Genomic DNA, 25,146 nt, shown 5'->3' with positions numbered 1-25,146 from the left:
CTGCTACTTAATTTTCTATTTTTCTAAATATTCCCAAACGGAGAAATATTGCTTAAAAAATTGTTTTGGGGTCGGTTTACTTACCGTACCACATACCTATTCCTTTTCGGAGTCTGAAACGTTCCGGAAAGTGTCCCTTATGTATTCCTCTGGGGTTACGATTTCAATATTTATGGGATTACCTGAGATATAATATTTGATTCTTTGACCGTTTACCACCTTCGGATTTGTGCCTTCGAAGTTGTTTATTTCTATGGTACCGGAACGATAGACCTCCTAGATAACATAGGGGCCTTCCCATTTAGAGAGAAGTTTTCCTGCAAAAAATCTTAAACGAGAGTTGTATTGCAATACATAATCACCTACATTAAACTCACGCTTTTGTATCCTTTTGTCATGCCATCTTTTAACCTTTTCTTTAAACAACTTGGCATTTTCATAAGCTTGGGTTCTCCATTCATCAAGAGAGCTAATATGAAATAACCTCTTTTCACCGGCAAGTTTGAAATCATAATTGAGCTCTTTAATAGCCCAATATGCCTTATGTTCTAGTTCGAGAGGTAAGTGACATGCTTTTCCATATACCATTTTATACGGAGACATACCCATAGGATTTTCATATGCAGTTCTATAGGACCATAATGCATCATCAAGTTTCTTGGACCAATTCTTTCTATACCTATTGACAGTCTTTTGCAAAATTAATTTGAGTTCTCTATTACTCAATTCTACTTGACCACTAGACTGTGGGTGATACGAAGATGCAATTCTATGATTGACGTCATATTTAGCAAGCATTTTACGGAAAGCACCATGAATAAAATGTGAACCACCATCAGTCATTAAATATCTAGGGACTCCAAACCTCGGAAAAATAACTTCTTTAAGCATTTTAATAGAAATGTTATGATCAACACTACTAGTTGGAATATCTTCTACCCACTTAGTAACGTAATCAACAACAACTAAAATATGTGTATATCCATTAGAGGCAGGAAAAGGTCCCATATAATCAAAGCCCCAAACATCAAACGGTTCAATAACAAGTGAATAGTTCATAGGCATTTCTTGACGTCTACTAATATTACCAATTCTTTGACATTCATCACAAGATAGGACAAAATTACGGGCATCCTTGAAGAGAGTAGGCCAATAAAAACCGGATTGCAATACCTTACATGCAGTTCTATCTCCCGCGTGGTGTCCTCCATAAGTTTCGGAGTGGCACTTGCGTAGGATATGTTCCTGTTCATGCTCAGGTACACAACGTTTAATAACACCATCCACTCCTTCTTTATAAAGGTGTGGGTCATCCCAGAAGTAATGTCTCAAATCATAGAAGAACCTTTTCTTTTGTTGGTATGTGAAGCTAGGTGGTATGAATTTAGCAACAATGTAATTAGCATAATCAGCATACCAAGGGGTACTACAAGAAGTACTTATGACATTTAATTGTTCATCAGGAAAGCTATCATTAATAGGTAGTGGGTCATCAAGAACATTCTCTAACCTAGATAAGTTGTCTGCAACGGGGTTCTCAGCTCCTTTTCTAGCAACAATATGCAAATCAAATTATTGTAGCAAGAGAACCCATCTAATAAGTCTAGGTTTAGCATCTTTCTTCTCCATAAGATATTTAATAGCAGCATGATCAGTGTGGATAATTACTTTAGAATCAACAATATAAGGTCTGAACTTATCACAAGCAAATACAACTGCTAAAAGTTCTTTTTTCGTAGTAGCATAATTTGTTTGAGCATTGTCTAGAGTCTTTCTAGCATAATGGATAACATTTAATTTCTTATCAACTCTTTGCCCTAGAACAGCCCCTACAGCATAATCGCTAGCATCACACATAATTTCAAAGGGTAAATTCCAATTAGGTGGCTGAACAATAGGTGCAGAGACTAATGCTTTCTTAAGTATTTCAAATGCTTCTACACAATCATCATCAAAGACAAATGGTATATCTTTTTGTAATAAATTAGTCAGAGGCCGAGAAATTTTTGAGAAGTCCTTAATGAACCTCCTATAAAATCCGGCGTGACCAAGGAAACTTCTTATACCTTTGGTGTCCTTGGGACATGGCATCTTTTCAATAGTATCAACCTTGGCTTTATCAACTTCAATACCTATTTCAGAAACTTTATGCCCCAAGACAATACCTTCATTAACCATAAAGTGGCACTTTTCCCAATTCAAGACAAGATTAGTTTCTTCACATCTCTGCAAAACTCGATCAAGATTGCTCAAGCAATCATCAAAAGAAGATCCATAGACGGAAAAGTCGTCCGTGAAAACCTCACAAATCTTTTCACAAAAGTCAGAGAATATAGCCATCATGCATATTTGAAAGGTAGCAGGTGCATTACATAAACCAAAAGGCATACGTCTATAAGCAAAAGTACCAAAAGGGCATGTAAAAGTAGTCTTTGATTGATCTTTAGCCGACACAGGTATTTGGGAGAAACCAGAATAACCATCTAGAAAGCAGTAATGTGTATGTTTGCATAATCTTTCTAGCATTTGATCGATAAAAGGTAAGGGGCAATGATCTTTCTTAGTAGCCTTATTTAATTTGCGGAAATCAATTACCATCCTATAACCTGTAATAATTAGGCAACGGTTTAAGCTCAAACACAGGATCACCCTTAGGTGGAGGGGGGTCCCCTAGGATCTCAACAGGAAAATTGTGTTTCACCATAGGTTCCTTTTCAAGAATACGTCATCTATTTCCCTTCTTTCATTCATAAACATATCATTCTCATGGTCTAGCAAATATTGTTCTAAAGGATCACTAGGAGGTATGGCAATAGAAGAAAGACCAATAATTTCATCCTTACTAGGCAATTCTTCTTCACGGTGTTGTTTACTAAATTTAGAGAAATTAAACTGATGAGTCATGTCATCTAAGCCGACAGTAACAACATCCCTTGTGCAATCTATGGTAGCATTAACAGTATTTAAGAAGGGTCTACCAAATATAATGGGACAAAAGCTATCTTGTGGGGAACCAAGAACAAGAAAATCAGCAGGATATTTAGTTTTCCCACACAAGACTTCAACATCTCTAACAATTCCCATTGGTGAAATAGTATCTCTATTAGCAAGTTTAATAGTAACATCAATATCTTCTAACTCAATAGGTGCAATGTCATGCATAATTTCATTGTATAAGTCAATAGGTATTGCACTAGCACTAGCACCCATATCACATAAGCCATGATAACAATGATCTCCTATTTTAACAGAAATAACAGGCATGCCTATCATAGGTCTAGGTTTATCTGTATCACGGGGTTTAGCAATTCTAGCAGTTTCATCACAGAAATAAATAACATGCCCATCTATATTATCAGACAAGAGATCTTTAACAATAGCAATATTAGGTTCAACTTTAACTTGCTCAGGAGGTGTATATGTTTTAATATTGCTTTTACGAACCACAGTTGAAGCTTTAGCATGATCCTTTATCCTAACAAGGAAAGGTGGTTTCTCAACATAACAAGTAGGAACAATAGGATCATTATAAGTGACAGTCTTTTCTTCAACTTTAATAGGTGCAACTACTTTTACTTCTATGGGAGGATGATATTTAAACCACTTCTCCTTAGGGAGATCAACATAAGTAGCAAAAGATTCACAGAAAGAAGCTACTATCTTAGAATCAAGTCCATATTTAGTGCTAAACTTACGGAAAATATCGGTATCCATAAAAGATTTAACACAATCAAACTTAGGTGTCATACCTGACTCCTTACCTTTGTCGAGATCCCAATCTTCAGAGTTGCGTTTAATTCTATCCAATAAATCCCATCTAAATCCAATAGTATTCATCATAAAAGAGCCAGCACAAGAAGTATCGAGCATGGTGCGATTATTTTCAGAAAGCCGAGCATAAATTTTTTGAAGAATTGTTTCTCTTGGGAGCTCATGATTGGGGCATGAATATAACATTGATTTAAGCCTCCCCCAAGCTTGAGTGATGATTTCTCCTTCGCGAGGCCAAAAATTATATATATAATTGCGGTCATGATGAACAAGATGCATAAGGTAATACTTTTGATGAAATTCCAATTTCAATCTTCTATAGTTCCATGATCTCGTATCATCACATAGCCTATACCATATCAATGTGTCTCCCTTCAAAGATAAAGGGAAGACCTTCTTCTTAGCAACATCATCGGGTATACCTGCAAGCTTAAATAATCCACAAATTTCATCCACATATATTAGGTGTTCATCAGGATGCTTTGTTCCATCTCCTGTAAACGGATTAGCTAGCATTTTTTCTATCATACCCGAAGGATACTCATAAGGAATTTCATCTTCAATAGGTTCTGTAGGTTGAGGAGCAACTTTTTTCTCTACTAGTCGGGGTGAAGATACCCCGAACAAGCCCCTCAGAGGATTACTTTCCATAGTAACAAGTGACAATAAATTTCAGCACACTATATAAATTAATTTTTCTTTACCAAATTCCACCTACCAAAGGCGCTTCACTCCCCGGCAACGACGCCAGAAAAGAGTCTTGATGACCCAAAAGTATAGGGGATCTATCGTAGTCCTTTTGATGAGTAAGAGTGTCGAACCCAACGAGGAGCAGAAGGAAATGATAAGCGGTTTTCAGCAAGGTATTCTCTGCAAGTACTGAAATAAGTAGTAACAGATAGTTTTGTGATAAGATAATTTGTAACGAGCAACAAGTAACAAAAGTAAATAAAGTGCAGCAAGGTGGCCCAATCCTTTTTGTAGCAAAGGACAAGCTTGGAGTAACTCTTATATAAGGAAAAGCGCTCCCGAGGACACATGGGAATATCGTCAAGCTAGTTTTCATCACGTTCATATGATTCGCGTTCGGTACTTTGATAATTTGACATGTGGGTGGACCGGTGCTTGGGTGCTGTTCTTACTTGAAAAAGCATCCCACTTATGATTAACCTCTATTGCAAGCATCCGCAACTACAACAAAAGTATTAAGGTAAACCTAACCATAGCATGAAACATATGGATCCAAATCACCCCCTTACGAAGCAACGCATAAACTAGGGTTTAAGCTTCTATCACTCTAGCAACCCATCATCTACTTATTACTTCCCAATGCCTTCCTCTAGGCCCAAATAATGGTGAAGTGTTATGTAGTCGATGTTCACATAACACCACTAGAGGCTAGACAACATACATCTCATCAAAATATCGAATGAATACCAAATTCACATGACTACTAATAGCAAGACTTCTCCCATGTCCCCAAGAACAAAAGTAACTACTCACAAATCATAAACATGTTCATAATCTGAGGGGTCTAAATATGCATAAAGGATCTGAACATATAATCTTCCACCAATTAAGCCAACTAGCATCAACTACAAGGAGTAATTAACACTACTAGCAACCTACTAGCACCAATCCCGGACTTGGAGACAAGAATTGGATACAAGAGATGAACTAGGGTTTTGAGATGAGATGATGCTGTTGATGGAGATTGCCCTCTCCCAATGAGAGGAGCGTTGGTGATGACGATGGCGATGATTTCCCCCTCCGGGAGGGAAGTTTCCCCGGCAGAACAGCTCTGCCAGAGCTCTAGATTGGATCCGCCAAGGTTCTGCCTCGTGGCGGCGGAGTTTCGTCCCGAAATGTTGCTTCTTATTTTTTTTCTCGACGAAAGACTTCATATAGGAGAAGATGGTCATCGGAGAGCCACCAGGGGGCCCACGAGGTAGGGGGCGCGCCCTAGGGGGGCGCCCCTACCCTCGTGGAAAGGGTGTGGGCCCCCTGGTCTTCACCTTTGGCGAGGATTTTTCATTATTTATTATAAGGCATTCCATGTAGTTTCAGGACTTTTGGAGTTGTGCAGAATAGGTCTCTAATATTTGCTCCTTTTCCAGCCCAGAATTCCAGCTGCTGGCATTCTCCCTCCTTATGTAAACCTTGTAAAATAAGAGAGAATAGCCATAAGTATTGTGACATAATGTGAAATAACAGCCCATAATGCAATAAATATCAATATAAAAGCATGATGCAAAATGGACGTATCAATGCCCTACGTCCTGCTTGGTTGATATTGATAAATATGGGTGTTACAAGAGTTGATCTACCACGAGATCGTAATGGCTAAACCCTAGAAGCCTAGCCTATGTAGGTATGGTAATGAGTATATATGTTGTTCTCTCCGGACTATCCCCTTCGGTTTATATAGACACCGAGGGGATCTAGGGTTTACATGGAGTCGGTTACATACGAAGGAATCTTCGGTTGCCAAGCTTGCCTCCCACACCAAGTAGAGTCCAATCCGGACACGGTGCATTCTTCTATCTTCATGTCTTCACAGCCCATCAGTCCGGCCCATGGATAACAGGCTGGACGCCCGAGGACCCCTTAGTCCAGGACTCTGTAGGATCAAAAGTATGTCTAGAGGGGGGGTGATTAGACTACTTGACCAAATAAAAATCTAGCCTTTTCCCAATTTTAGTTCTTGGCAGATTTTAGCTATCTTAGCACAAGTCAAGCAATCTCCACACAATTCAAGCAAGCATGCAAAAGACTATATGAGCAGCGGAAAGTAAAGCATGCAACTTGCAAGAATGTAAAGGGAAGTGTTTGGAAGATTCAAACGCAATTGGAGACACCGATGTTTTTCTCGTGGTTCCGATAGGTGGTGCTATCGTACATCCACGTTGATGGAGACTTCCACCCGCGGAGGGTAACGGTTGCGCGAGTCCACGGAGGGCTCCACCCACGAAGGGTCCACGAAGAAGCAACCTTGTCTATTCCATCACGGCCGTCGCCCACGAAGGACTTGCCTCACTAGCGGTAGATCTTCACGAAGTAGGCGATCTCCTTGCCCTTACAAACTCCTTGGTTCAACTCCACAATCTTGTCAGAGGCTCCCAAGTGACACCTAGCCAATCTAGGAGACACCACTCTCCAAGAAGTAACAAATGGTGTGTTGATGATGAACTCCTTGCTCTTGTGCTTCAAATGATAGTCTCCCCAACACTCAACTCTCTCTCACAGGATTTGGATTTGGTGGAAAGAAGATTTGAGTGGAAAGCAACTTGGGGAAGGCTAGAGATCAAGATTCATATGGTTGGAATGGAATATCTTGACCTCAACACAAGTGTAGGAGGTTCTCTCTTAGAAAATGTGTATTGGAAGTGTAGGTATGTTCTGATGGCTCTCTCCACGAATGAAGAGTGGGTGGAGGGGTATATATAGCCTCCACACAAAATCTAACTGTTACACACAATTTGCCAAACTCGATGGGACCGAATGGTTAAACTCGGTAGGACCGATTCAGCAAACCTAGTGACCGTTAGGATTTTCGGTGGGACTGAGATGCAACTCGGTAGGACCGATATGGTTAGGGTTAGGGCATAACGTAATCTCGGTGTGACCGATTACACAAACTCGGTGGGACCGATTTTGGTAATAAGCTAACCAGAGAGTTGGTCAGGTAAACTCGGTGGGACCGATTCGCTCATCTCGGTGAGACCGAAATGTTACAAAAGGGAAACAGAGAGTTTACATTGCAATCTCGGTGGGACCGATCGCTCATCTCGGTAAGACTGAAACGTTACGAAGGGAAACAGAGAGATTACAATCCCATCTCGGTGAGACAGAGATCCCTATCGGTGAGACCGATTTGCCTAGGGTTTGTGGCAGTGGCTATGACATTTGAAACTCGGTGGCGCCGGATAGAAAGAATCGGTGGGGCCGAGTTTGACTTTTGGTTTAGGTCATATGTGGATGTGGGAAGGTAGTTGAGGATTTTGGAGCATATCACTAAGCATTTTGAGCAAGCAAGCCATTAAGCAACACCTCATCCCTCCTTGATAGTATTGGCTTTTCCTATAGACTCAATGTGATCTCGGATCACTAAAATATAAAATGTAGAGTCTTGAGCTTCAAGCTTGAGCCAAACTTTTTGTCCTTAGAATTTTGAGGGATCCACTTTCCTCATCCATGCCATGCCATTCATTGAGCTTTTCCTGAAATATTAATCTTGGAATAATGTTAGCTCAATGAGCTATATGTTGTTAGGAATTACCAAAACCACCCAGGGATAGTTGCACTTTCAGACTCCCTCAGTAGCCCTCGAACCAGTCTTCAATAGCGAGGTGCTCGGCACACATATTGTCTTCGGCATTGCAAGGCAGGTTCTCCCTTCGATGATCTCCAAGTAATGTATTCGGCCATTGATCCAATGTCGCCTCCTTGGCTTCTGTGCATTTAATAATATTTGTCCTCCACGTGTCGAGTGAATGTGGAAGTCAGGGTATTTTTATGAATAACACCCCATCATGCAATGAAGAGCGCCTACTTAAAGAGATTGGATCCCAGATCCATTCAGTGCTACACAGAAGAAATCCCCAGATACTACTTAGGATAAACCATTCCGGCATGGCTAGTGCTCCCAGATCCTCCGCTCGTCTCGGCCTAGAGAAAGGAGAGTGGGAGAGGTGTTCCGTGTCTCATAGCCGTTTGACGAAGTTGCAAACGCACGGGTTCCTTCCCCACGCAGATCTAGTCCATGTTCGATCGGGGCTAGCTTCCTTTAATGAGGAGACTCGGGCAGAGGCCTTCCCCAATCCGCCCGGGGGGAGCGAGTGTGTTTTTTCCCCTACCTGCTAAGAGGCATTGGATTTCCAATCCATCCGTTCCTCCGAGGGCTTCTGGAATATTACGGCCTCCAGCTGCACAATTTTACGCCAGCCTCTATTCTGCACATTGCGGGTTATGTCTCTTTATGCAAACTTTTCCTGGGCATCGAAGATCACTTCGAGTTCTGGCGGAAGATGTTTTGTCTCGTCCCTCGCAATCACGAAGGGTCAATATTTGAAGTGGGCAGAGCCGAAGTGTGGCGCGTCGCCGATACCGGATATCCATCCGGCACACCAAGGAAGGCACCTGATGAATGGCCCTCCGAATGGTTTTATATAGAGGACATCGCGCTTCCTGACCCGATTTGAAAGGGTCTTCCTGAATTTGCTCACGTCCCGCTGGAGAAACGCCACAGTTGGTGTCCCCGGAGTCTTGAAGAGGAAGATGGCGTGGAGGTTCGTCAGCTGATGAGCAGGATAAGAGAGCTCACTCGGTCCGGACTCACAGTAATCGAGGTTATGGCGATTTCCATAACGCGAGGGGTTCAGCCGCTCCAATACAGAGGGCTTCCCATGTGGCACTACAATGGGGAGGACGACGCCTCTCGCTGCGGCCAGAAAGGTTCGGATACCCCTGCCGCTTTGGCTAAGATATTAGCCGAACTGTTCAAAGGGGAGGAAAAGGAATTGCTCCGCATCAAATTTAAAGACGGGCACTCTATGTATAACCCTCCCAGCTGGGTAAGGCCCGACCCCTACGTTTTTACTTCTTCCATCTCCGAATTGCCTTTGACAAACTTCTAGCTCGTTTTCTTATGATAGCACTGGCGAAAGGTCACCGAGGGATTTTATAGTCCCTCCCCACAGCCGAAGGACCACAACCGGGAGCAAGATCCCGGGTTCGAAGAGGATCCTGATATATTTGTGGTGCTTGCGGAGGGAGTGTTCTACCAGACAAGCTACGACGGCACATACGTGGCCATCACTGCAGACTATCCTGGCCTTCTTCCTGCTTCTCATGTAAATAATTAAGAAATCACCTTCTCTAAAAGAGTGCTCTTACTCCGTCTCACCCATCGCACCGTATCGTGCTTCATAGGGGAGACGTTCGGCGGCTTCGAAGAGATCGGCTCCCGCGCCGGACAATCCTTCCAAGAGGAAAACAAATGAAGACATTGCCACACCTTCATCGAGGAGGTATGAATTCGCCAACCTGCTCCTGAGCAGTCACGTCCAACCGTGGCCTTTCCGTTTTCCATTTGCCAGGAGGACGGCGCGCCGGACTATTTCCGGGGGTCCGAGTGGCCGTACTTCCCACAGCCAGGATTCAAATCCCGCCATGAAGATGGGGGCAGATGCAGGGGCGACGCCGGACTGTCATCCAGCCGAAGACTCGGACGATGTATCCATCACCAACTCGGAAGTGGAGAGTGCTATGAATCATCGGCACCGCCGGGCCATTTTACGAGATCCTGGCTTTTCGGAAGAGTCGTTTAACGCCTTCAACGCAGCCGATGCGTACATCCGGGCTGCTTGAGATGGGATTAGCAGGGCCACAAAGCAACATCTGAAAGATGTGCAGGTAAATTCGCTTTGTCTGACTACGACAACCATATGCCAGTAGCCCCCGAGACTTAAAGGAGTTGAATCAAATGATTTAAGGATCAATGTACAACCAGGTTCTTACGGAGAAGAATACCCAGCTGGCTCTAGAAAAGTGTCAGTGCCAACTGCTTGCTGCTAACGACGAACTGGAGAAATACAAGGCATCTCCAGGTAATATTTTCCTCCATCAAAGATTCATAAGGCTACACCGATAGTGTGAATTTGGGTTCTAATCTTTGTGTTGGGTCGTTTAGACCAAGTACAAGAGCAGCTTGATGTCGCTCGACGCGAAGAACACGGAGCCAAAAAGCTGCTAGCAGCGCGAGCGTGTATTGACGAAGGTCGTTGAAGAGAAAAAGAAACTTCAGGATTCGAACATCAACCTTGGCGAAAAACTAAAAGATGTGCGAGCGCAGCTAGCCGACTCTGTGAAGGAGAACAGGAAGCTCCGAGGCGGCATATTCAGTATGTGACCGCTTTTACCTTACAACAATTTGGAGGTAGCGGTAGCTGATATAGCTGTGATTGCAGGTGTGTTAACGAACTGCCCTGAAGAGGAAGTGTCTGGATCATCAAATGATCTTCTGCAGGAGCTGTCGCAGTTGCACGAGCAGGCTCGGCAGGTATGCAGACTGTAGCCAAGGCTTTATGGCCATCCGACTCCCCTTCAGGAAGCACAGAGAAGCTAGTAGAGCTATTCAAGGGAGCACGACGGCGTATCCGGTTGTGGAAGATATCTGCCTACCGAGAGGGTGCGCGAGAGGCCTGGGCCATGGTGAAGACGCGCTATAACAAGCTGGATTCTAATCACATGGCTCGGGTCAGGCCGGTAGGGCCGAATGGGGAAGAAATTCCCGTTAGTATAGTATATGACCAAGTTAGACTGCCTGTTGGAAGGTGTAGAGGAAGAGGTGTTCGAGTCCAAGTGACTGTGTACTTCCCTCACCTAGCTGAATTGTATATCATTTGTCATGGCAGACCTTTTCGCTTCAACCTCCGGACTCTATGGTGCGGAGTGTTTCCGAATACCGTCGCGGCCGAATAGGCCGGGGTATGCTTGGAAAACTAGGCGTAGGGGTCATAGTTGCTTGAACAGACAAGTTGTATCCGGCTAGCTATGCTATATTACATTGATATCGTAAGAAACATCTTCCAGAGAGAATAGTTCCGTTAAGGGTTCCTTTCCCTGGGTGTGCATGCATTTAATGTACATGTCTGAATTGTGATGTGAGCACCATAGTTTGTATAACTTCTGGGGGTGCACAATGGAGTGAGTTTAGAAAACATTTTTAATTCACCGACCAAATATTCCCTTAAGAACGCTAGCTTTTGGCTTCACCCAGTCTGAGGTACACATCCGGATGACCCGGCAGTAACAATCGTAGAGGTGCTCCCTTTATGCCCTAGCCAAACTAACGGGAATGTAGGGCATAAGCACAGGAGCTAGGCAACCCATCTTGGCTAAAACTTAAGTCATATCGATGCATATAGTGGCAAAGAAAAGGTACATATGGAAAACCTCATATGTGAGGAGCTTGATGCTCAAGGAATGACAAGAACTTATGTCCGAGAAGCCCCTAGGTAAAAGTAGCGTACATGTTTAAAGATGTATGTGCCAATGGTGTGCGGTCTAGCCGTACTTAAAGCTAAAAAGCGAGAAAAAGAAAGTAATCGGAAAAGAGAGAAAAATAATGGAAACTACATGGGAGGAGGAGACGAACAATGAGTTTAGCGCTAGGCATAGAATCTCTGGAGTCTGGCCGCGTTCCAGGGGTTCGGCTTGAGGTGATTGTCTGATGCATCGCGAAGACGGTACGCTCCTCCAGTGAGAACTTCGTCAATTATGAAGGAACCCTCCCATTTGGGCTTGAGTTTGTCCTTTTTCTTCTCCGGGGGGCATAGAACGAGTTCACCGACGTTGTAAGTCTTGGCCCGTACTTCTCTACTTTGATATCTTCGAGCCTGCTGTTGGTAAACTGCTGAACAAGCTTTTGCGACACCACGTTCCTCCTCCAGTGCATCTAGGATGTCCCGCCGATCGATCTTGGCTTCTCTCTCTTCATACATACGCACTCTAGGTGAGTCGTGAATAATATCACAGGGCAATATGGCCTTTGCACCATACACCATGAAGAAAGGTGTGTACCCGGTAGTACGGTTGGGTGTGGTCCACAGCCCCCAGAGTACGGAGTTGAGCTCCTCAACCCAGTGTTTGTCTGATTCTTTCAAAGAACGCACTAGTCTGGGCTTGATGCCGCTCATAATAAGACTGCTGGCGCGTTCTACTTGACCGTTGGTTTGTGGGTGGTAGACGGAGGCGTAATCGAGTTTAATACCCAGAGTAGTACACCAGGTTTTTACCTCGTCGACTGTGAAATTGGAGCCGTTGTCAGTGATGATGCTATGCGGGACACCATAATGGTGCACAACATCGGATATGAAGTCTATCACCAGGCGGGACTCAGCCGTTTTGACCGGTTTAGCCTCTACCCACTTAGTGAATTTGTCCACCATAACCAGCAGATATTTTTTCTTATGGCTTCCCCCTTTAAGGGGTCCAACCATGTCGAGTCCCTAGATCGTGAAAGGCCAAGTGATGGGGATTGTTTGCAAGGTAGTGGGGGGCATATGGCTTTGATTGGCAAAGAGTTGGCATCCGACGCAATGTTGGACAAGGTCCTGTGCATCCGCTCGGGCCGTCGGCCAATAAAACCCTGTACAGAAGGCCTTGCTAACAAGGGCCCGAGCTGCGGCGTGGTGACCACCGAGTCTGGCATGAATTTCAGCCAGGAGTTGCCGCCCCTCTTCCTCGGATATACATCGTTGAAGGACTCCGGTGGCACTTATCTTGCAGAGCTCTCCATCATGAACCTTGTAGGCCTTCGAGCGCCGGATAATGTAGCGGGCCTCATTCTAGTCCTTAGGAAGCTCCTTCCTATTAAGGTAGGCCAGGAAGGGTTCGGTCCATGGGGCAATGACTGCCATGATGAGATGCGCCGATGGTGTTATGTTGAAGTTTTCGGGATCTGGGGTTATGTTTGGGTCCGGACTACTATTGCTGTTAGGTGGAACGGGGTCGTGCTTAGCGCCAATACGAGCAAGAACATCCGCCACTTGATTACTTTTTCGAGCCACATGATGGAACTCGAGCCCCTTGAACCGGGCCGACATTTTTATGACTGCATTACGATACGCTTCCATCTTTGGATCTTTAGCGTCGAAATCTCCATTTATTTGAGATATTGCAAGGTTTGAGTCACCGCGCACTTCTAGGCATTGTATGCCCATGGAGACAGCCATCCGGAGACCATGCACTAAGGCCTCGTATTCGGCTGCATTATTGGAGTCTGTGTATAGTATTTGGAGAACGTACTGGACAACGTCTCCAGTAGGGGACGTTAAAATGACACCCGCTCCTAACCCTTCCAGTAGTTGAACCAAGTGCATGACCCAATTGGAGTATGTGTCGTACTCTTTAGGGAGTTCGGCCTCCGTCCATTCGGCGATGAAGTCGGCCAGTACTTGGGATGTGATAGCTCGACGTGGTTTATATGTAATGTCAAATGGCAGGAGCTCGATGGCCCATTTGGCAATTCGGCCCGTAGCATCGCGGTTGTTTATAATGTCATTGAGTGGTACTTCGGAGGCCACCATGATCGAACACTCCTGGAAGTAGTGACGGAGCTTCCAGGATGCCATGAAGACCATGTATGCTATTTTTTGATAATGAGGGTACCGGGATTTGCATGGTGTAAGGACAGTAGATACATAGTATAATGGCTTTTGAAGCGGGAATTTAAGTCCGTCCTTTTCTCGTTCGACAACGAGTACGACGCTCACCACCTGATGTGTTGCCAATATGTATAATAACATCGGTTCACCGGAGTTTGGTGCAGCCAGGATTGGATTGCTTGCAAGAAGGGTTTTTATTTCTTCTAGTCCGGCTGTTGCCGTGTCCGTCCACTTGAAGTGGTCGGTTCGCCGTAGAAGGCGATAGAGAGGCAGTGCCTTTTATCCTAATCTGGAGATAAAGCGGCTTAGAGCTGCCATGCAGCCTGCAAGTTTTTGAACTTGATTAAGGTCTGTTGGTTTAGCCAATTGAGACAAAGCTCAGATTTTGGCTGGGTTTGCTTCGATTCCTCTATTGGAAATGATAAAGCCCATCAGTTTTCCAGCGGGGATGTCGAAGACACACTTTTCCGGGTTGAGCTTAATGTCATACGCCCTGAGGTTGTTGAATGTAAGACGTAAGTCGTCTATTAGTGTTTCCACATGCCTGGTTTTGAAGACGACGTCATCAACGTAAGCTTCTACTGTTTTGCCAATCTGTTTCTCCAAGCATGTTGGGATCATGCATTGATATGTGACGCCGGCGTTCTTGAGCCCAAAGGGCATGGTATTGAAGCAGAATGGCCCATATGGGGTAATAAATGCTATTGCAGCTTGATCGGATTCCTTCATTTTGATTTGATGGTATCCGGAGTATGCATCGAGGAAACACAGTGAGTCGTGTCCCGCGGTGGCGTCAATGATTTGATCAATGCAGGGGAGGGGGAAGGGATCCTTAGGGCTGGCTTTGTTGAGGTCTTTGAAATCGATGCACATGCGCCAGGATTTGTCCTTTGGTACCATCACCAGGTTTGCCAGCCAGTCCGTATGTTTGATTTCTCTAATGAATCCGGCCTCGATGAGTTTGACCAGCTCCTCCCCCATGGCTTGTCGCTTGGGTTCGGAAAAGCGCCGCAGTGTTTGCTTAAACGGTTTAAACCTCTTTGGTATATTGAGGCTATTTTTGGCCAGCTTGCGTGGGATCCCTGGCATATCTGAAGGGTGCCAGGCAAATATGTCCCAGTTTTCGTGCAGGAATTCTCGTAGTGCGGCGTCGACTGTTGGGTTCAGTTGAGCTCCGATGGATGCTGTCTTCTGGGGGGTGTATGTCGGTGTCAAAACCGGCAGATCTCGGGTAGGGGGTCCCGAACTGTGCGTCTAGGCCGGATGGTAACAGGAGGCAAGGGACACGAAGTTTTACCCAGGTTCAGGCCCTCTTGATGGAGGTAAAACCCTACGTCCTGCTTGATTAATATTGATGATATGGGTAGTACAAGAGTAGATCTACCACGAGATCGGAGAGGCTAAACCCTAGAAGCTAGCCTATGGTATGATTGTTGTTCTGTATGTTGTCCTATGGACTAAAACCCTCCGGTTTATATAGACACCGGAGAGGGTTAGGGTTATACAAAGTCGGTTACAATGGTAGGAGATCTACATATCCGTATCGCCAAGCTTGCCTTCCACGCCAAGGAAAGTCCCTTCCGGACACAGGACGAAGTCTTCAATCTTGTATCTTCATAGTCCAGGAGTTCGGCTGAAGGTATAGTCCGGCCATCCGGACACCCCCTAATCCAGGACTCCCTCAGTAGCCCCCGAACCAGGCTTCAATGACGATGAGTCCGGTGCGCAGATTGTCTTCGGCATTGCAAGGCGGGTTCTCCTCCAAATTCCGTGTACCTGTTGAATAAAGTCCGGTTTCTTGTAAATGTTGCGCTCCTTTGGCTTCTATGCCCAATAATGGCCGTCTCCCACGTGTCAAACAAATATGAAAAGTCTGAGTGTTTTTACATCCACACCCCTAGCAGCGTAAATGAGCCGCCCATTTAAAGGGGACGAGGATTTAGATCCAAACCACACCTTCTCCCCTTCACGAGTGTTCATCAGAGCGCATCCGACAAAGGTCCATTCCACCATGGCCAGCCGTCGCAACTCCTCCTTTCGCCCTTCCAGTCCTCAGCCTGGATATTGGGAGAGATGCTCCATCCCGCATAGCGAGCTAGTGACGCTCCAGACCAAGGGATTTCTCCCCCCGGCCTATATGGTCCCGGTTCGAGCCAGCCTTGCCATCTATAATGGCAGAGAGCAAGCGGAGAGTGCCCCTAATCCCTCCAAAGGAGAGCGGGTATGCCTTGTCCCTTATTTAATAAGAGGGCTCGGATTTCCAATCCATCCGCTTCTCCGGGGGCTCCTGGAGTTCTATGGCCTCCAGCTACACAATCTTACGCCTGCCTCCGTATTGCATATCGCGGGCTTCGTAGCCCTCTGCGAGCTGTTTTTGGGTGTTGAGGCTCATTTTGGGCTGTGGAAAGAGCTATTCTGCCTTGTGCCCCGTTCTTAGAAGGGGTCAATATATCAAGTGGGCGGAGCCGAAGTGTGGCGCATCGCCGGGACCGGATATCTATCCGGAACCCCAAAGAAGGCATCCGAGGACTGGCCTTCGGAATGGTTTTACATAGAGGATGTCCCGCTGCCGGATCCTGTCCGGATCGGCCTCCCTGAGTTCGACAGTGCTCCACTAAAGAAGAGCCTAAGTTGGCGTCCACGGAGCCCTCAAAGGGGAAGTGACAAGGACATCCGTTACCTGATGAGCCGGATAAGATTGTTAGCTCATTCCGGACTGACCATGATCGGGGTCATGGCCGCATGCATCATGCGAGTGGTGCAGCCGCTACAGTACAGAGGCCACCCCATGTGGGATTACAACGGGGAGGAAGACGCCACCCACTACGGCCGTAAGGGACCGGATTCGGCTGCGGCTCTAACAAAGACCTTGTCCGCTTTGTACAAGGGAGAAGAGGAGGAATTTCTCAGCGTCGACCCACAGGGTGGATTCTCTATGTACAATCCCCCAAGCTGGGTAGGTGGTCACATCTACTTGCCCATTGTTAAATATTCCCATTGTTAAATATTCAGTCCAACGACTTCAACGCAGGAACTGCGCCAGGCTGTTAAAGAAATAAATAGCCCTCCTCCACAACCCGAGGACCCAGGACGGTCCCTCGACCCGGCCTCTCAAGAGGATCCAAACTTATCTGTGGAGCTGATTGATGGAGTGTTCAATCAATTGAGCAAGGACAACGCCTTGGTGGCCATTACGGCCGATTACCCAGGAATAATCTCGGCCTCCCAGGTAACTGAGATCGAAGTCCCAGCACCCCGAATAGGGGTCCGCCCTCTCGTGTTTTCAGTTTCCTGATTACAACCGAGCTTTGCAGGGGATGTTTTTGAGATGGGAGGCCGAACCTGCGGCGACAAGCCAACGAGGGGCCGCAGGGCCCCATGGGCAGAAAAGAGGTGCAGTCCGGACCGAGACGTCAGCGCAAAGGTATGGCGCGCCCCCTTATCCCAGGTGTTATACCTCGAGGCATGTTAACACTAGTGCCCTCTTCAGGACAAAGAGACCTCGTCGGACTATATTCGGAGAGGCTGCCAATCATGCTTCCACCAGCCAGGCTCCAAAGCCTGGTCCGGAGGCGGAGGCAAACACAAGGCGCATACCGGACGCTCCTCCGACGGAGGATGTGGACAGGTTGTCTGCCACCCATTCTGAGGTGGAGAGTGCCATGAACCACAGGCGTTGCCGGACAATTCTTCGCGACGCTTGTTTCTCCCAAGAGGCATTAGATGCCTTCAATTCGGGAGATGCGTACCTCCGTGCTGCTCAAAATGGTCTAGCCAGAGCCACGGAGCAATATGTAAAAGACATACGGGTAAGAAAATTTTGGTAATTATATATATATATATACCAGTAGCCCCCGAGACTTGAAACAGTTAGAATAACTGATTTAAGGATCACTTGTTATGCAGGTTCTTAAAGAAAAGAATTCCCTACTGTCCCAGGAGCTGGAAGAGTGCAAAGCCCAACTTGAGGCCGCACTAGCCGCGGCAGGGGAGCCCAAGGAGACCCCCTCTGGTAATATACACTTCGAAAGATAAGTATTTTGCGAAGCACGGCATGGATGCGAATCTGACAAATGAAATTGCAGATGGCGCCGGATTGAATCTGGAAAGGCAACACCTCCTACGCCAGCTGAAGGCTGGTGAGAAGGTGCTGACAAAGGTGAGGCGGGAGAAGAACGATCTCCAAGATGCCAACACCAAGCTGGGCGTCGACCTGAAAGATGTTCGTGCCCAGCTGTCAGACTCCGTTAAGGAGAATCAGCGGCTTCGGCGCGGCATATATAGTAAGTGCTTGAACGAACCTTTGAAAAAAAGTTCGACGGGGAAGTCGACTAACAGAGTAATGTCTGTAGGTGTGCTAATAGGTCATCCTGCAGAGGAGATGCCCGGTTCTATGGGTGACCTTCTTCCTGAGCTCTCGCAACTGCTCAAGCGAGTTCTGCAGGCGATGCAAGGCATCGCCCAGGCCTTGTGACCATCCATCTCCATGCCCGAAGGTCTTGGAGAGCTTGCGGAGAAGCTAAAGGGAGCACGGCGGTGCTTCCGATTGTGGAAGATATCGGCCTGCCATCAAGGCGCTAGGGAGGCCTAGGCCATGGTGAAGACGCGGTACACAAAGGCTGACCCCAACCACATGGCCGAGGTTGGTCCTGTGGGGCCCGATGGGAAGGAGATCCCTGTAAGCTTAGTATACGGCCAAGTAGAATTGGCCGCAAAGTATTCCCAGCAGGACTGTAAATTAGATAGCCCGCTAGATGGTATTGAAGAGGAATACAATCAGTCAGAATGACTATGTAATTTAATTGACATTCATAATGCCTTCTAGCTGGATTGTAGAACGTTTGTCATGGCCGACCTGTTCGCTTCAGCCTCGGGACCTGACGGTCCGGAGTGTTCCCGAATTCCCATGCGGTTATATAAGAACCGGGGAATGCATGGAGACCAGGCGTAGGGGTCATTAGTGCGTGAACAGACAAGTGCCCGACTAGTTATGATATATTACATGGTTAGTAAGAAACATCTTCCATGGAGAATAGTTCTGTTAGGGGTTCCTTTCCCTGGGAGTAATGCCCTAAAGTGCATGCCCATTCTGCGAAAAAAGACGCGGGAAAAAGCATCTGGGGGCACATAAATAAATAAGTGAAAAGATCATCTTTTAGGTCACCGACCGAATATTCCCTTAAGAACGCTAGCTTTTGGCTTCACCCAGTCTGAGGTACACATCCGGCTGATCCGGCAGTAACAATCGCAGAGGTGCTCCCTTTACCACCTAGCCGAATAATTGGGAACGTAGGGGTAAGCACAGGAGCCAGGCAACCCAGCTTGGCCAAAACTTAAGTCATATCGATGCATATAATGGTGAAATAAAAGGTACATGCGGAAGCGTAACACATGTGTTGGGCATGAAGCCCGTATAAATAAGCTTCTGTTAAAAGAAGCCCCCAGGTTTAATGAGTGCGAATAGCACGTCATGTGATGAGCCTTTAAGGGCTATAAGAGAAAGGAAGGGGAGAAGGAGAGAAATGTAAGACAGACAGTATATAAAAAATGGACAGAGGAAGGAGACGAACACAGAGTCCGGCGCTAGGCATAGAATCTTCGGAGACATGCTGCGTTCCATGGGTTCGGCTCGAGTTAGTTATCCGATGCATCTCGCAGGCGGTACGCTCCACCAGTCAGAACTTGGTCAATTATGAAGGGACCTTCCCACTTGGGCTTGAGTTTGTCCTTTTTCTTGTCCGGCAGGTGTAGAACTAATTCGCCAACGTTGTAATTTTTGGCCCGTACTTCTCTGCTTTGGTATCTTCGAGCCTACTGTTGATAGAATGCGGAACGGGATTTTGCCACGTCACGCTCCTCCTCCAATGTGTCCAAACTGTCCTGCCGATCGAGCTCGGCTTCTCTTTCTTTGTACATGCGCACTCGAGGTGAGTCATGAATTATGTCGCAAGGCAAAACTGCCTCTGCGCCGTACACCATAAAGAATGGTGTGTATCCGGTGGTGCGATTCGGCGTGGTCCGCAGCCCCCAGACCACGGAGTCGAGCTCCTCTACCCAGTGCGTGTTAGATTCCTTGAGGGACCGCACTAATCTGGGTTTGATGCCGCTTATGATAAGACCATTTGCACGTTCGACCTGGCCGTTAGTTTGTGGGTGATAGACGGAAGCATAATCGAGCTTGATGCCCATGTTTTGCACCAGAGTTTTACCTCGTCGGCTGTAAAGTCTGTGCCGTTATCAGTGATGATGCTGTGGGGGACGCCGTAACAGTGTACAACCCTGGATATAAAGTCTATCACCAGTCCGGATTCGGCTGTCTTAACAGGCTTGGCTTCTATCCATTTGGTAAATTTATCCACCATGACCAGTAAGTATTTTTGCTTGTGGGTTCCGCCTTTAAGGGGTCCAACCATGTCAAGCCCCCAGACCGCAAAGGGCCAAGTGATGGGGATAGTTCGGAGGGCGGTGGGTGGCATATGGCTTTGGTTTGCAAAGAGCTGGCAACCGATGCATCGTTGGACTAAGTCCTGGGCGTCTGCCCGGGCCGTCGGCCAGTAAAAGCCTGTACGGAAGGCCTTGCTTACAAGGGACCGAGCTGCAGCGTGATGACCGCCGAGTCCGACATGAATTTCAGCCAGGAGGTTCCGCCCTTCCTCTTCGGAGATGCACCTTTGAAGGACTCCGGTAGTGCTTTTCTTATAAAGCTCTCCCTCGTGGACTTTGTAGGCTTTGGATCGCCATACTATGCAGCGTGCCTCATTTTGGTCCTCGGGGAGTTCCTGCCTAGTAAGGTAGGCGAGGAATGGTTCTGTCCACGGGGCGATGACGGCCATTATTACGTGGGCTGAAGGTGTTATTTCATTGGCAGAGCCTCCGATTGTGTCAGAATGTTCGGTACCGGGCAGTGCGATTGGGTCCGGGCTGTTATTGTTCGGCTCCCCTTCCCATACTACGGATGGCTTGAAAAGCCTTTCCAAGAAGATGTTGGGGGGGACTACATCGCGTTTTGCGCCGATGCGTGCCAGGACATCTGCCGCCTGATTATTTTCCCAGGCTATATGGTGAAATTCAAGCCCTTCGAACCGAGCTGACATTTTTAGGACGACGTTGCAGTAAGCTGCCATTTTGGGATCCTTGGCATCGAAGTCTCCATTTATTTGGGATATTGCGAGGTTCGAGTCCCCGCGCACCTCTAGGCGTTGAATGCCCATGGATACTGCCATCCGGAGACCATGTAAAAGGGCCTCATATTCGGCTGCATTGTTGGAGTCTGTGTACATAATCTGGAGTACGTATTGAACTGTCTCTCCTGTGGGGGACGTCAAAACAACGCTAGCCCCTAGTCCGGACAACATCTTGGAGCCGTCGAAATGCATGATCCAATTTGAATATGTGTCGTACTCTTTAGGGAGTTCGGCCTCCGTCCATTCTGCGACGAAGTCGGCCAAAACTTGCGACTCGATGGCTCGCCGTGGCTTGTAAGTTATGTCGAACGGGAGGAGCTCAATGGCCCATTTTGCAATTCGGCCTGTTGCGTCACGGATGTTTATAATATCGTTAAGTGGTATTTCCGAGGCTACTGTTATTGAACACTCTTGAAAGTAGTGTCGTAGCTTCCGGGATGCCATGAATACCGCGTATGCAATCTTTTGATAATGCGGGTACCATGATTTGCACGGAGTGAGGACAGTGGACACATAATAGACCGGCTTTTGAAGTGGGAATTTGTGTCCGTCCGTTTCTCGTTCGACGACGAGCACTGCGCTTACAACCTGATATGTTGCTGCAATGTACAATAGCATTGGTTCGCCAATGTTTGGCGCGGCCAGGACTGGGTTTGTTGCCAATATGTCTTTTATTTCGTTGAGTCCGGCCGTGGCTGCATCCGTCCATTCGAAGTGTTCGGTGCGCCGAAGGAGGCGGTAGAGGGGTAGGGCCTTTTCTCCCAAGCGGGAGATAAAGCAGCTTAGAGCCGCCACGCATCCGGTTAACTTTTGTATTTGTTTGAGGTCCTTTGGGATATCCAATTGTGACAGAGCTCGGATCTTGGCTGGATTTGCTTCGATTCCTCTACCAGATACAATGAAGCCCAAGAGCTTTCCGGCTGGAACGCCGAAAACGCATTTTTCCGGGTTGAGCTTGATGTCGTATGTTCGGAGGTTATCAAATGTGAGCCTCAAGTCGTCTACTAGAGATTCGACGTGTCTTGTTTTGACGACCACATCATCTACATATGCCTCCACTGTTTTGCCGATCTGGTTTGCCAGACATGTCTGAATCATGTGCTGATATGTTGCGCCGGCTTTTTTGAGCCCGACGGGCATTGTGTTGAAGCAGAATGGGCCGTATGGTGTGATAAATGCCGTTGCGGCTTGGTCTGATTCTGCCATCTTGATTTGATGGTAGCCGGAATATGCGTCAAGGAAACACAACGAATCGTGTCCTGCAGTAGCATCGATAATCTGATCGATGCGGGGGAGGGGGAAGGGATCCTTTGGGCAAGCCTTGTTAAGGTATTTAAAATCAACGCACAGGCGCCAGGATTTGTCCTTCTTTGGTACCATCACCAGGTTTGCTAGCCAGTCCGAATGTTTTATATCTCTGATGAATCCGGCCTCCAATAGCTTTGGTAGCTCCTCTCCCATGGCCTGTCTCTTAGGTTCGGAAAAACGCCGAAGAGCTTGTTTGACAGGTTTGTATCCTTTTAGGATATTTAAGCTGTGCTTGGCCAGCCTGCGTGGGATTCCTGGCATGTCTGAAGGGTGCTAGGCGAAAATGTCCCAGTTCTCTCGTAGGAACTCTCGCAGTGCGGCATCTACATCAGGGTTTAACTGTGCCCCGATGGAAGCTGTTTTATTGGGGTCCGTTGGATGGACCTGGAATTTGACTATTTTGTTGGCCGGTTTAAAGGAGGTGGACTTGGATCTTTTGTCGAGTACCACATCGTCCCTATTCACCGTTGAGCGCAGCGCAGTCAGTTCCTCAGCCGCTAGGGATTCAGATAGTGCCTCGAGGGCCAGTGCGGCTGTCTTGTTTTCGGCGCGGAGTGCTATGTCCGGATCACTAGCGAGAGTGATGATCCCATTAGGCCCGGGCATCTTGAGCTTCATGTACCCGTTATGGGGTATTGCTTGGAAGATTGTAAACGCTTCCCGCCCTAGCAGAGCGTGATAACCGTTGCTGAACGGAGCCACATGGAACGTGACCTCTTCGGACCTGTAATTATCCGGCGTGCCGAACACCACATCTAGTGTGATTTTTCCTGTACAGCGCGCTTCTCGACTGGGGATTATTCCTCTAAAGGTTGTGCTGCTCCGCTCAATGCGGTTCCAGTCTATTTCCATTTTTTGAAGGGTTTCCTCATAAATGAGGTTTAATCCATTGCCGCCATCCATGAGTACCTTGGTAAGACGAAAGCCATCCACTATTGGACTGAGGACCAGTGCGGCTGGTGCTCGGGCTGTTCGGAATTTAGGTTCATCACTGGCGTTAAAGGTAATAGCCGTGTCACTCCATGGGTTTATTGTTGCTACTTGGTAGACTTCGGCAAGGCTGCGGAGTGTCCTTTTTCGCATATTATTTGATGCGAAAGTCTCGAAGACTGTTAATACCGTATTGGTGTCTCTGGGGTGGCTTTCTGTGGCCTCCAGAATTAGGAGATCTTCGCCAATTTTGGCCACCTGCCGGAGTATCCAACATGCTCTAAGGCTGTGAGTTGGTGTGGCGTCCTCTGTACTGTGAATTTTACAGGGTCCATTAAGCCATCCTTCCAGTACGGTTCCATGCCCTGTAGAGGGTTTTTGCTTTTTGGTGTTTGACCTGGGTGTCTGGCGATGATGCACCCTTTTATTTCGGACTGGGTTTGTATTCAGGGCCGGATCGTCCCAAAATTTTATTTCGGTTTTCCATGCGCTTTCCATCGCATAGTATTTTCGTACAATGGACGCCAAGTCAGCGAAGCGTGTAATATCACGGCGACTTATGGCGTTGAGGATTCCCTTGTCCGTGCAATTATTGCAGAAGATTGAGATTGCGTCTTCCTCGCGGTAGTCCCTTATCCTGTTCCTAACCAAGAGGAATCTGGCCCAGTAATGATGTACTATTTCTTCGGGCTCTTTCCTGATTTGGGATAGATCGCTTATGTTCGGGTGGGTGGGTGGAATTAAATCCGAAGCCTCACCCAATCTGAGGCTCAGAGGCCGAGGAATTTCCGAACTCGAAAATTTGGATTCCTGGATATTGTCCAATGAATCCAGCCCGTCGCCTGACTCTAAGTTCAGGTCTTGAGTGATATCCTACCCTCCGCGGGTATCCAGCTTGGAGGGATCGGGAATCCGGACGTAGCTAGTCCTTAAGATAGATGAAAGGTCGCCGCACTGTCCCTCTACCACGGCAACGTGATGGGTGACTTGGGGAGAGTTAATCTCTCTCAGATCGGGTTTAGGCCCAATCTGGTCGTAATCCGTAGCGACTCCCAGGGCGGCGATGCGATCCAAGAGCTCGTTTATGGAGGAGAGCTCCATTGTAACTAACTGCTCGGCGAGTTCCGAGCTAATATGAAGATTGTTTTTGATGGCTCGAGAGGTCATCGTCGGCGCAGAAGCCGAACATGCGGTCATAAGAAAACCACCTAGCCGGAGGGTTTGGCCGACAGCCAAAGCTCCCTTAGCAACGGTGTCGTCTTTAAAGACGGGGTGAGGCATCCTTCCTAATGGCGACGACATAGAGGAACTCTCAATGAAAGCACCAATGTCGGTGTCAAAACCGGCGGATCTCGGGTAGGGGGTCCCGAACTGTGCGTCTAGGCCGGATGGTAACAGGAGGCAAGGGACACGAAGTTTTACCCAGGTTCGGGCCCTCTTGATGGAGGTAAAACCCTACGTCCTGCTTGATTAATATTGATGATATGGGTAGTACAAGAGTAGATCTACCACGAGATCGGAGAGGCTAAACCCTAAAAGCTAGCCTATGGTATGATTGTTGTTTTGTATGTTGTCCTACGGACTAAAACCCTCCAGTTTATATAGACACCGGAGAGGGTTAGGGTTACACAAAGTCGGTTACAATGGTAGGAGATCTACATATCCGTATCGCCAAGCTTGCCTTCCACGCCAAGGAAAGTCCCTTCCGGACACGGGACGAAGTCTTCAATCTTGTATCTTCATAGTCCAGGAGTCCGGCTGAAGGTATAGTCCGGCCATCCGGA

This window comes from Triticum urartu, chromosome 3A, assembly GCF_056163025.1.
Source record: "Triticum urartu cultivar PI428250 chromosome 3A, HENAU_Tu73, whole genome shotgun sequence".
Classification (NCBI taxonomy): domain Eukaryota; kingdom Viridiplantae; phylum Streptophyta; class Magnoliopsida; order Poales; family Poaceae; genus Triticum; species Triticum urartu.
Note: the sequence above shows the minus strand (reverse complement) of the source record.